Here is an 11,673-nt window from a genome sequence, read left to right as displayed (position 1 = left end):
TATTGCTCCTTTGGTTCACTTTCCATTCTCTCCTCCTGCCTCTCTTTTTCTCTTCTTTAACCTTCTCTTGTATCTTTTATATTTCCTATCATTTATTGCTTCTTTGGTTCACTTTCCATTCTCTTCTCCTGCCTCTCTCTTCTTCCCTTGTTTTACCTTCTCTTGTATCTTTTATATTTCCTATCATTTATTGCTTCTTTGGTTTACTTTCCATTCTCTTCTCCAGCCTCTCTCTTCTTCTTGTTATATCAGACAATGTATATACAAACTGCAAGTATAATAAAGTGTTTCAAATGTTTCAAATGTTTCTCATCTTTTGCCTTCTCTTTTTATCTTTCCTATCCTTTATTCCTCCTCTCCTATCCGCTCTTCTCTTTGCCTTCTCATTCCCTTATCCTTTTCTTTACTTCCTATCCCTGCCGTTTTTAGCATGTAGTTTCCTTTTACTTTCTGTCTTTCTTTCCTCTTTTATTTCCTTGCCTCTCATTTCAATTTCTTTCCAATCATTGCCCTCCCTTAGCTTGCCGTCCATTAAACTCAATTATTTACTCTTCCAGTCATCTATCCTCCTTTCGCTTTCTTCCTTTCACCTCTCTCTCTCTCTCTCTCTCTCTCTCTCTCTCTCTCTCTCTCTCTCTCTCTCTCTCTCTCTCTCTCTCTCTCTCTCTCTCTCTCATTTACCTCCAGACATACCTTAGGGCATAAAGTCACGGCCAATCCCAATCTCCTCCTCCTCCTCCTCCTCCTCTTCCTCCTCCTCCTCTAATGAAAGCAACAGTCGGCCCCTCCCCCCCCCCCCCCACGCCATCCGTCTAGTGAAGGGGGGCGCAAGAAACCACTGTCGGCATCTTAAAACAATTAAATACCAAGGTCAGACTCTATTACAATCTCCTCCTCCTCCTCCTCCTCCTCCTCGTCTTCCATCTAATTATGAACGGCATTGTCGTTGGCTGGTATGAGGTATTATTTTTTTTCTTCTAGAGTGTGTGTGTGTGTGTGTGTGTTGAGGAAGAAAAGAAGTGGTGATGCAGGTTGACAGACAGAAAGAGCAACACACACGCACACACACACACACACACACACACACACACACACACACACACACACACACACACCAAGGACCCACGTGGCGGCCAGGTGGCAAGAAACAGGTGTACAGTTACCCGCGCGGCGCCAAAACAAACACAGCGTCGTCGAGAGCAATCCAAACACCAACATGACCACTTTCCGAAAGCATTTAGACACTGATTTTCTCTCTCTCTCTCTCTCTCTCTCTCTCTCTCTCTCTCTCTCTCTCTCTCTCTCTCTCTCTCTCTCTCTCTCTCTCTCTCTCTCTCTCTCTCTCTCTCTCTCTCTCTCTCTCTCTCTCTCTCTCTCTCTCTCTCTCTCAGTCAATGGTATGCAAATCTATGTTGGACTGTCAATCACGCTAATCAATTCATCTTTTCATTTACACACACAAAAAGATCTATCAACCCTCTATGGATCCCACCGTTACACAAGACGCATCACCATACATTACCATAACAACGCAGGAGCAACGAGAAGGGAGAGTAAGGAGGAGAAAGTGACATTGAAACCCTAACTAACCCAAGTATACCTAACCAACCTTAACTTAATCCAGCCCTTAAGCTAACCTAACTTAGCCAACCAAAGTAAACCAAAAGCAACCTAACCTAACGTGATTTAGCCCCTAAGCTAACTTAACCTAACCAACCTAAGTAAACCTAAACAACCAAACTTAACCTAGCCCCTAAACTAAACCAGCCAAAGCGAACTAAGTACACATAAGCAACATGACTTAATCTAGACCCCAAAATTAACGAACATAAGCAAAGAGACTAGTACACAATAAGCAACATGACTAATCTAGACCCTCAAAATTTACGAACATAAGCAAAAATCAGCCAAAGCAGACTAAGTACACATAAGCAACATGACTTAATCTAGACCTCAAAATTTACGAACATAAGCAACCTAGACTAACTTAATCTAGCTCCTATCAGTGTTTCTAAAGCTTTTAACTGCCACGCCGCCCGCCAAGCACTGATCCTTCCCTCCACCCACCCACCCTCTTGCATCTATTAAGTTATGGGCTGAGCGAAAAATCAAGCGTGTCCAATGTAAAAGAAAAGGACCAGAGAACAGGGATCACCAGCGAGTACACAGAGCGAGTTAATCCCACCCCACCCCCCCATTGGGTTAGGGGGATAGGGAAGAGGTCAATAAGTACAGGACTTCTCAATATTAGCACACGCTCTTGTTGAGAATAACAAATATAAAACAAATTATTATTTTTCCCCCCAGGGCTCGCACCACCCACTGGAAATTACTAACGCCCTAAGTTAACCCACTGGCTGCGGATTTCCTACAAGAAGACATCGCCAAGCTACAGTAGTGGAGCAAAAAGTGGCTGCTCCAATTTAGTGAAGAAAAATGTGAGGTCCTGCATCTTGGGAGGGGAAATCCAGCATACCAATACCACATGGGAAACACTCCACTACCCACCACAGAGGCACAGAAGGACCTGGGAGCATATGTTACTAGGCTTCCAGTGAAGGCTAAATCCGTGCCAATCGCAGCGGACGGGTTAAGAACTACTTTCCTGGTGTGGTGTGGTAACCCTAGCTGTCGCCTGAGCTTATTTGGTGTCGTCTGCTACTACAGATGAGTCTCCTTCACCCTGAAAAGCCTCACCCGTACCAGCATATACGTCATCAAACGCTCTAATTAATACTAGTTGTTGTATTTCTGTCTGAGCTTATTTGGTGTCGTCTGCCACTACAGATGAGTCTCCTTCACCCTGAAAAGCCTCACCCGTACCAGCATATACGTCATCAAACGCCCAAATTAATACTAGTTGTTTTTCTGTCTGAGATTATATGGTGTCGTCTGCCACTACAGATGAGTCTCCTTCACCCTGAAAAGCCTCACCCATACCAGCATATACGTCACCAAACTCCCTAATTAATACTAGTTGTTGTTTTGTGTCATTGTTTTCCTTTTTATGTCTTTCCATCTAGTCATTTTTCTGGTATTCCTGTTTCTGTATTAACCTAACATGGCCATACATTTATCCTATAGTGAAACCAAATTGTCCCGTTTTGGCGTTGGCTCCCGCGGGTCCGTTTCTCCCCTCTGCTCTGCCACACAGTCCCAACACCTATTCTTTCCTCTCATATGGTATACCTAAAGCTTACATATGAGAGGAAGAGATAAGTGTTGGGACTGTGTGGCAGAGTAGAGGGGAGGAAATGACCCACGGGAGCCTACGCCAGACCGGTTTCGACATATTTGGAAGACTATAGTGCCCTTACCCTAACCTAACCTAACCTCCCCTGACCTAACCCAGTCCCACGCCCGAGTATCTCACACCTGCGAACCGGACACAAGCCAACGGAAGGTGAGTGATCAGCGACGGCGAACTCTACAGTGAAACACGAGACGCAAAGAATTTCACTCAACTAGTTCTCCCTCCTCTTTTTTTTTCCCCTTTTTCTTTCTCCTCTGTCTACGTGTCGTCCTTCTCCTCTTTCATACTTTTCTTTCTCTATAATATGTTTGTCCTTGCTAACTAACATTTCCTTTCTTCTTCCCTTCTTTTCTTTCTCTTCTTTTTCCTAATCCACATCCTACTTAAAACTAAATCTTTCTCCTCCTTTTTCTTCCTCTTTTTAATATTCGTTTTCCCTCCTCCTCCTCCTCCTCCTCCTCCTCCTTCTTCTTCTTCTTCTTCTTCTTCTTCTTTTTCTTCCTCGTATGACCACACCCACCTTCTCAACCTGTCGCCCCATCCTTCTTCTTCTTCTTCTTCTTCTTCTTCTTCTTCTTCTTCTTCTTCTTCTTCCTCCTCCTCGTATGACCACACCCACCGTCTCAACCTGTCGCCCCATCCTTCTTCCTCCACTTACTAAACCTAATCCAATTTATTCCTCCAAAGTTCTCTCTCTCTCTCTCTCTCTCTCTCTCTCTCTCTCTCTCTCTCTCTCTCTCTCTCTCTCTCTCTCTCTCTCTCTCTCTCTCTCTCTTTTGCTTTTTCCTTCCTTCTTTTCTTTTCTTTTTCTTTTTTCTTCTCTCTCTCTCTCTCTCTCTCTCTCTCTCTCTCTCTCTCTCTCTCTCTCTCTCTCTCTCTCTCTCTCTCTCTCTCTCTCCCTTCACGTAATGCACAGATTTTTTTTGGTTTCTTTAATCTCCTTCAATCTCACTCCACCTCCATTCCTTCCACCTCCTCCACCTCTGTTCTCCCTCACCATGGCTTTATCACGTGACATATTCCCTCGTTTCTTTCCCACTCCACCTCCCTTATCGCCCTCATCTCATCATCATCATCTCCTCTTTCCTGTGCCTCATCTTCCTTCCTCTCCTTCTTCGTAACACCTGAACCCCACATAACACTTGACTCTTCAACTCTCTTCCCTCCCTCCGTCTCCTTCACCTCCTGTCACCTTTTCTTACCAACTTTCTCTTTCTTTTACATTCATATTCTCCTCCTCCCCTCCGAGTCTTCATCTTTTTTTCCTAACTTTTTCTTTCATTTACTCTTCCATTCTCCCTTCCGTCTTCCTCTTCACCTCTCCTCACCTCTTTTCCTTTTGCAACTTTCTCTTTCTTTTACATTCTTACTCTCCCCCTCCCTCCGACTCTTCATTTTTTTCCGATCTTTTCTTTCATTTACTCTCCTGTTCCCCCTTCCGTCTTCCTCTTCACCTCTCCTCACCTCTTTTTTTTTCAACTTTCTCTTTCTTTTACATTCTTACTCTCCCCCTCCCTCCGACTCTTCATCTTTTTCTCCTATCTTTCTCTTTCTTTTACTCTCCTGCTCTCCCTTCCGTCTTCCTCTTCACCTCTCCTCATCTCTTTTCTTTCCAACTTTCTCTTTCTTTTACTCTTCTACTTTCCCACATCACCTTTTTTCCATCTTTTTCCTTAACTCATTCTCCCCCTCCGTCCTCCTCTTCACCTAAACTCACCTTTTTTAACAACTCTCTCTGTCTTGCTCTCCCTTACCATAGACAAGCCACCGCAATGACTCCCAGCAAGGCCGCCCCATCTACTAATCCACCGTGACATACCCCATTTACTAGGGACGGAATTAAACGGCGGAGGAGCACCGGGAATGACGAACGGGAAGAGGAGATTGGTCGTGTTAACCCCTTGACTACGGATATCCTACGAAAAGACCTCACCAAGCTACAGGAATGGAACAAAAAGTGGCTGCTACAATTCAATGAAGAAAATGTAAAGTCATGCACATTTGGAGGGGATATGCAGCACACCAATACCACATGGGAAACACTCCATTCACCGCCACAGATGCAGAGAAGGTCCTCAGAGTATGTGTCAACAGGCTACCAATGAAAGCCAAATCAGTGCCAATCGTAGCGGACTGGTAAGAACCGTTGCCTCGCGCGCATCACCGGTAAAGGAGAAAGTACAAACACACCTACACACACACGCACACACATACACCTACACATACACACACACTCATTCACCCTTATAATTAGTATACTCTCGTTTCCACCGGTCTGGTTCGGCATGCTCCCCTACCCTCACCCCTTCCTAAACCACCCCTACACACCCATACATACGGCTAGCCACATCCGGGAGCCCTCTGTCGCTACCGTTCACCCTCGTCTATATACCGCTTCTTGCAGGCCCCCCTAGCTCTCCCTCCCCCCCTCGGCCGCCCGTCGTCAGCGCCACCACCGCCCATCAAGTTCCCATCACTGGCACCCTCGCTTCGACGCCCGCCGCCTATGCCTCTACCGCCTCCTCCTCCTCCTCCTCGTTATTCTCCTCCGTCTCCACCTCCTCCTTCTCTACTGTATGTACTTCTGCTTGTGTTCTTCTTCATCTTGTTCCTCCTCCTCCTCCTCTTGTTTGTCTGCTACTTACTTTATTGATATTTCTTTCTTTATTTATTTATTTTTCTTTCCTTCTTTCCTTCATTCATTCTTCTATTTCTTTTTCTTCGTTGGTTCGTTCGTTTCTTCTTTCCTTCTTTACTTTATTTTATTTATTTTCCTTCCTTCCTTCCTTACTTCCATCTTTTCTTCCTCCTTTCTTTTTCCCTTTCTTTCTTCTTTTCTTTCTTAATCTTTCACTTTCATTTTTCTTCTTTCTTCTCTTCTTTCATCATCATCATCATCATCTTTTTCTTCTCCTTCTTCATCTCCTTCCCTTTCCCTTTCTTCCACCTGTCCGTGTTACGCGACGCCCAAGGAGAAACTCGCCCGGGAAATCAAATCGACTGGAATTTGAATCTTCTTCCAGCACCTGATCACCGCCCGGCCCGGAGCTGCGCCGCTAACTGGGGCCTCTTTCTTTTTCTTCTTCTTCTTCTTCTTCTTCTCTTTCTTCGTATTCTTGTTGTTATTGTTGTTGTTCTTGCTGTTCTTGTTCTTGTTGTTGCTGTTCTTCTTCTTCTTCTTCTTCTTCTTCTTCTTCTTCGTTTCCGGTAGAGCTTAACTGCCCTTTCTTTTTTTCTTTCTCTTATTTTTCTGTTTCTTCTTCATATTATTATTATTATTATTATTATTATTATTATTATTACTATTATTATTATCCTTCTTGTACAATTATTTTTAGCATTACTACTACCATTACAACTGCTACTGTTGCTGCTACTACTACTACTACTACTACTACTACTACTACTACTACCACCACTATTACTACTACTTCATCCTCTTCGTCTTTTTTCACCTCTTCCTAAACAAGTACCGTTCTCTTCTTGTTTTCCTTCTGCTTCCTCTACCTCTTCCTCCTCCTCCTCCTTCTCTTCCTCCTCCTCACACCAAACTGGCTGGCCCAACGAGGGTAGAGGGGGAGGGAGGGGAAGACGGGAGGGGGGGGGGAGGCCGCACCTGCTTGTATGTTACCTTAATTGAGCGGCAGGTCGTTTTCGGCGGCCCGAGGCGGCGGCGGTCGTCTCCCTCTCCTCGGGTTCAAGCGGCGGCGGCGGCGGACAAGGCGAGCTCGGTTCCCCCCAAACGGCCAGCAATTTTTTCCTCCCTTTCGGGTCAAGTGGTTGGAAATGACCTCCGCGCTGTCAGGAGCAAAATTGGATATCGAGCTGTGTCTTGATCTATCTGTGGTGCGGTGTTCAGTGCGGGTTTTGTCTTCTTCTTTTGCTCGAATCATGTAGTTTTACTTTCTAATCTACTGCGTTTTCATTTGTATTAACGAAAAAAATACTCTAATAAACAGGTGCCACGAGAGGTGTGAGACAGACAGCGATGAGACAATCCACAACAACTAATATATAAAAAAAAAATGCGTATCTACGTAATAACCACGTTTTTTTCCTATTCAATTGTGTTTTCATCTCCTTTTTACGCTTTTACCTGTTAATGCATTGCGTACACGTGTTAAGAAAACTACTATAAAGAGATTTTAAGGTCGGTATTATAAGACACTTTGGCTTCTCGCATCAGTTATTTCTAAAGGTCAAAGAGGGGGTCAGGCGGGTTCTAAAGAGTGTTTCTTCAGGTTCATGCTACTGAGGAAGGGTCAATCTACCACCAGGGTCATAAAACTACTCCTGGAAATGCCCACAACTCATACGAAAGCCATGTCAAATACGTGAACTTGGGCGACGAAATGTTTTAAAATACGACCCTAAGAGACGCATAACGAGACAATGAAGAGAATATTGCATTGCCACTAAAATAAAGCAAAATACAGAGCTGAGTTATAACCACATTTTTTATTACCTATCAATTGCCTTTCCTCTGCGCTAAGGGATGCATGAACACTAAACTAGTACCGCGAGACACATTTTACGCTTTTACTTTCTAATTCGTTGTGTTTCTGCGTCAAGACAAAAAAATCTACTCTAGCCCCGTAGCAGCGGGGATCATGTTTCTTAATGGTCCCTCTAAGCGAGAAAAATGAGAAAAAATCATCACTTACACAAACCATTTCATAATAGATATCAAAGCATTTGTGATCAGTTTATGCATCATCTATTTTGGGGGGTTTATATCTTGGCACAAATTTGGCTCATCGCTGCTACACGGTAAAGCCACAAATTTGGTCCGTCACTGCTACTGGGCTAAAGAGGTGCCGGAAAGGCGCTTGATAAGTCGACTTTTTAACGCACTGCAACTAAAATAAAAATAGAATGCGTAGCTACGTCATAACCACAAGTGTTTTTATTATTCACTATTCAGTTGCGTAAAGAGTTCAATCTACACTTAACTGGTGCCACAGATACGCATGAGAAACAATATGGAAACTTAACTAAACACTGCAACTAATAACTACAAAATGCGTAACTACGTAATAACCACAAATTATTTTCACTCACTATCCATTTGCGTAAAGGGTTGAATGTACGCCATACTGGAGCCAGAGATATGCATGACAAAAAATAAGAAGAAAAACAGACAACAACCAAAATAAAAACAAAATGCGTAGCTACGTAATAACCACAAGTTTTTATTCACCATTCTGTTGCATAATACTGAATATACACTAACCCGGCACCGCGAGAAACCCTTAACCGACAATAAGGAGACTATATATACTGCAACTAAAATATAAACAAAATGCGTATCTATGTAATAACCACAACTGTTTTATTCACTGTCAAATTGCGTAAGGAGTTGGATGTACGCTAACCAGGTGCCAGAGACGCATGACAGAACAGCACACAGCAACTAGAATAAAAAAAAATAAAACGAAAATGAGTAGCTATATCATAATCACCACTCATTTTCATTCACTATCCAATTGCGTCACGGGTTGAATATACGCTAACCTGGTGGCAGAGATACGCACTACAGAACAGCACACAGCAACTAAAATAAAAAATAAAAAATGAGTAGCTATATCATAACCACCACTGTTTCATTCACCGTCAAATTGCGTAAAGGGTTGAATATATGCTAACCTGGTGGCAGAGAGACGCATGACCGACAACGAGGAGGCCAGACACAATGCACTGAATAAAACATAAGAACAGAGGGAGTGGCTGCGTCGTAACCACAAGTCCTCATAAATCCTTGAAGCGAAACGTCAAAGTCAAAAAAAAAAAAAAAATAAAAAATAAATAAAAAAAAAAAAAGTTAAAAAAAGTTAAAAATATATATGTGTAATAAAACATGAGCTCTCGAAGTTTCCTCCACGTCCAGAGAATGATTATTAGCACGCGGCTCGGGTTTTACGATGAATCATGTGCACACTCTGTTGACACCACGAGGAATTATTTATCTCCATCGCCCCCGCCCCCGTTAACCTCACCTCCTCTACCACCACCACCACCACCACCACTCGTGCCAAGACCAATAATACTACCATTAACTCCATTGGCACCACCTACACACCAACGCTATTACCTTCATCATCACTGCTACCAACACCACCACCATCAGTACCATCACCACCACTAACAACAACACTACTACCAACACCATCACCTCCACCACCACCATCAGTACCATCACCACCACTAACAACAACACTACTACCAACACCATCACCTCCACCACCACCATCACCACCACTAACAACAACAACCACACTGCTAACAACACCGAGACCACCTCTCCTTTACTACCAACACTACATAACCTCCACTACGTACCTTCATCACCACTACAACCATCACCTCCATTACCTTAACCACCACTACCAACAACTTTACCACCAGCATTACCATCACAACACCATCACCGACACCATTACCTCCACCCCCTTCACCACCACCACCACCATCACCTTCCCCTGCGTGCACCTCACCTGGCGCCCCCCCACCTGCCTCTTAACCCTCACGTTCCTCCCTGCACACGCTATAATGCCGCGATCTATTTTTCCACGCGGTAGCTTTATTTTACGAGTCCGAATATTATGTTCTTCCTTTCACTTGCCTTGCCTTTGTGTTCCATTCTTCCTTCACTCTCCCTTTCCTCCGTTTGTTCCTTTTCATCATTTATTCATCACACATTCACACACATATGTTATTTTCACTTTCATTCTTTCATTGATTTCGACGTATAATCAAAATCAGACCGAGTTTGCTTTATTCATTCTTCCTTTAATATCACTTTCTTTCGTTAGTTCCCATCGCAATATTTTTTTCCAGATACCTATTGAAGTTGCTACAAAGGATGATATTTCTTTTCACTTTCCTTCTCTTATATGCGCGTGTAGGCCGCATGATAATGAGTACCAGCCTAAGCATTGAGTCACTTACCTAACCCTACCTCACCGAACCAACCAAGCCATCCACTCCCTTCCGTTCAGTCCACCTGCCACGCCCTACTCTGGACCGCCCTGGCTCTACCCCTCCCGCTGAGCCCTGGCCTACCCTACTCCACCTCGTCTTGCCCAACACAGCCTCAGCTCCTTCCTTGCCCTTTTCTGACACTCCCGTCGCTCAACGCCTCTCCATCCCACCTCGTTCATTCCTGTTGTTCCTTCACCTCTATTCCCATCTCTTTTTAAATGTTGTCCATCTTTATTATAATGTCTAAGCCTCACCCACAATACCACACATTCTCCCTTCCTTCCACATTCTGCTCCTCCTATCCACCAACTCATTTTCTACAGTAGATCATAATTCCACCGTGACCCATTTCTCCCCATCATGTTTCGCTGTATTCCATTTCTCTCTCCACCAATACTTAATTCATTCCCCTCTCACTACTTTCATCTCCCTCCAAAGTGGATTAGCACAGTGCTACATGAGGTGAGGGAACAACAAGAAAGGACGAGGTGGGATGGAGAGGCGTTGAGTGCCGTGAGTGTCATAAGAGTGCACAGAATGACCTGAGGTTGTGTTGGGTCGTTTGTTCCTACACTAATACCTTAACACAATCCATTTACCTGCTTATTCTATGCTATTTACCTATACTCAGTCTCATTTCAACATCACTGCATTATTCCAATTCAGTTTTCTCCCATTCCATCCAACCCTTTCTTCCTTCGTACAAGAGAAAATATACCCGTTAACATCTTTCCTCTCTCTCGACTCGCCGGAGCCGTCTAGCCTTTACCTCTCCAAAGCACTGCCTCCCGAACCACCCTTGCTTGCCTGCCCGCCTGATCACCGAGGCTACGGGCAGACACGTTCAAGGGGAGTGGGGGAGTGGTGGGGGTAGGAGGGGTTAGCGCAGGCAAGCAGGTAGGCAGGCAGGTGGCGAGGCAGACTCAACCTTCAGTACCCGGGCACGTAACTCAGGTCCCGCTGCACGTAATTACCAGGTGTGGAGGAGAGAGAGAGAGAGAGAGAGAGAGAGAGAGAGAGAGAGTCATTCACGTCACATTAAGTCTACATGTCGCATATATACATTTTCCCTGATCCATCCACACATGGTTGTATTCCACTTTCTGTTGCGAGAAGAAAATGTGCGCGACTGTCTTGAGTTTCGTGATACGTCTTGATCTCTGACATTAAGTGAGTGACTGGCAGCGACAGGGAAACAGAGAGAGGGAGAGACAGATAGACAGATAGATAGATAGATAGAGTGACTGGCAGCGAGAGGGAAACAGAGAGAGGGAGAGACAGATAGACGGATAGATAGATAGAGTGAGTGACTGGCAGCGAGAGGGAAACAGAGAGAGGGAGAGACAGATAGACAGATAGATAGATAGAGTGAGTGACTGGCAGCGAGAGGGAAACAGAGAGAGGGAGAGACAGATAGACAGATAGATAGATAGAGTGAG

The sequence above is a fragment of the Eriocheir sinensis genome, chromosome 31 (assembly GCF_024679095.1).
Source record: "Eriocheir sinensis breed Jianghai 21 chromosome 31, ASM2467909v1, whole genome shotgun sequence".
NCBI classification, from domain to species: Eukaryota; Metazoa; Arthropoda; class Malacostraca; order Decapoda; family Varunidae; genus Eriocheir; species Eriocheir sinensis.
The sequence above is the reverse complement of the archived record's forward strand: the minus strand, read 5'-3'. Positions refer to the sequence as shown.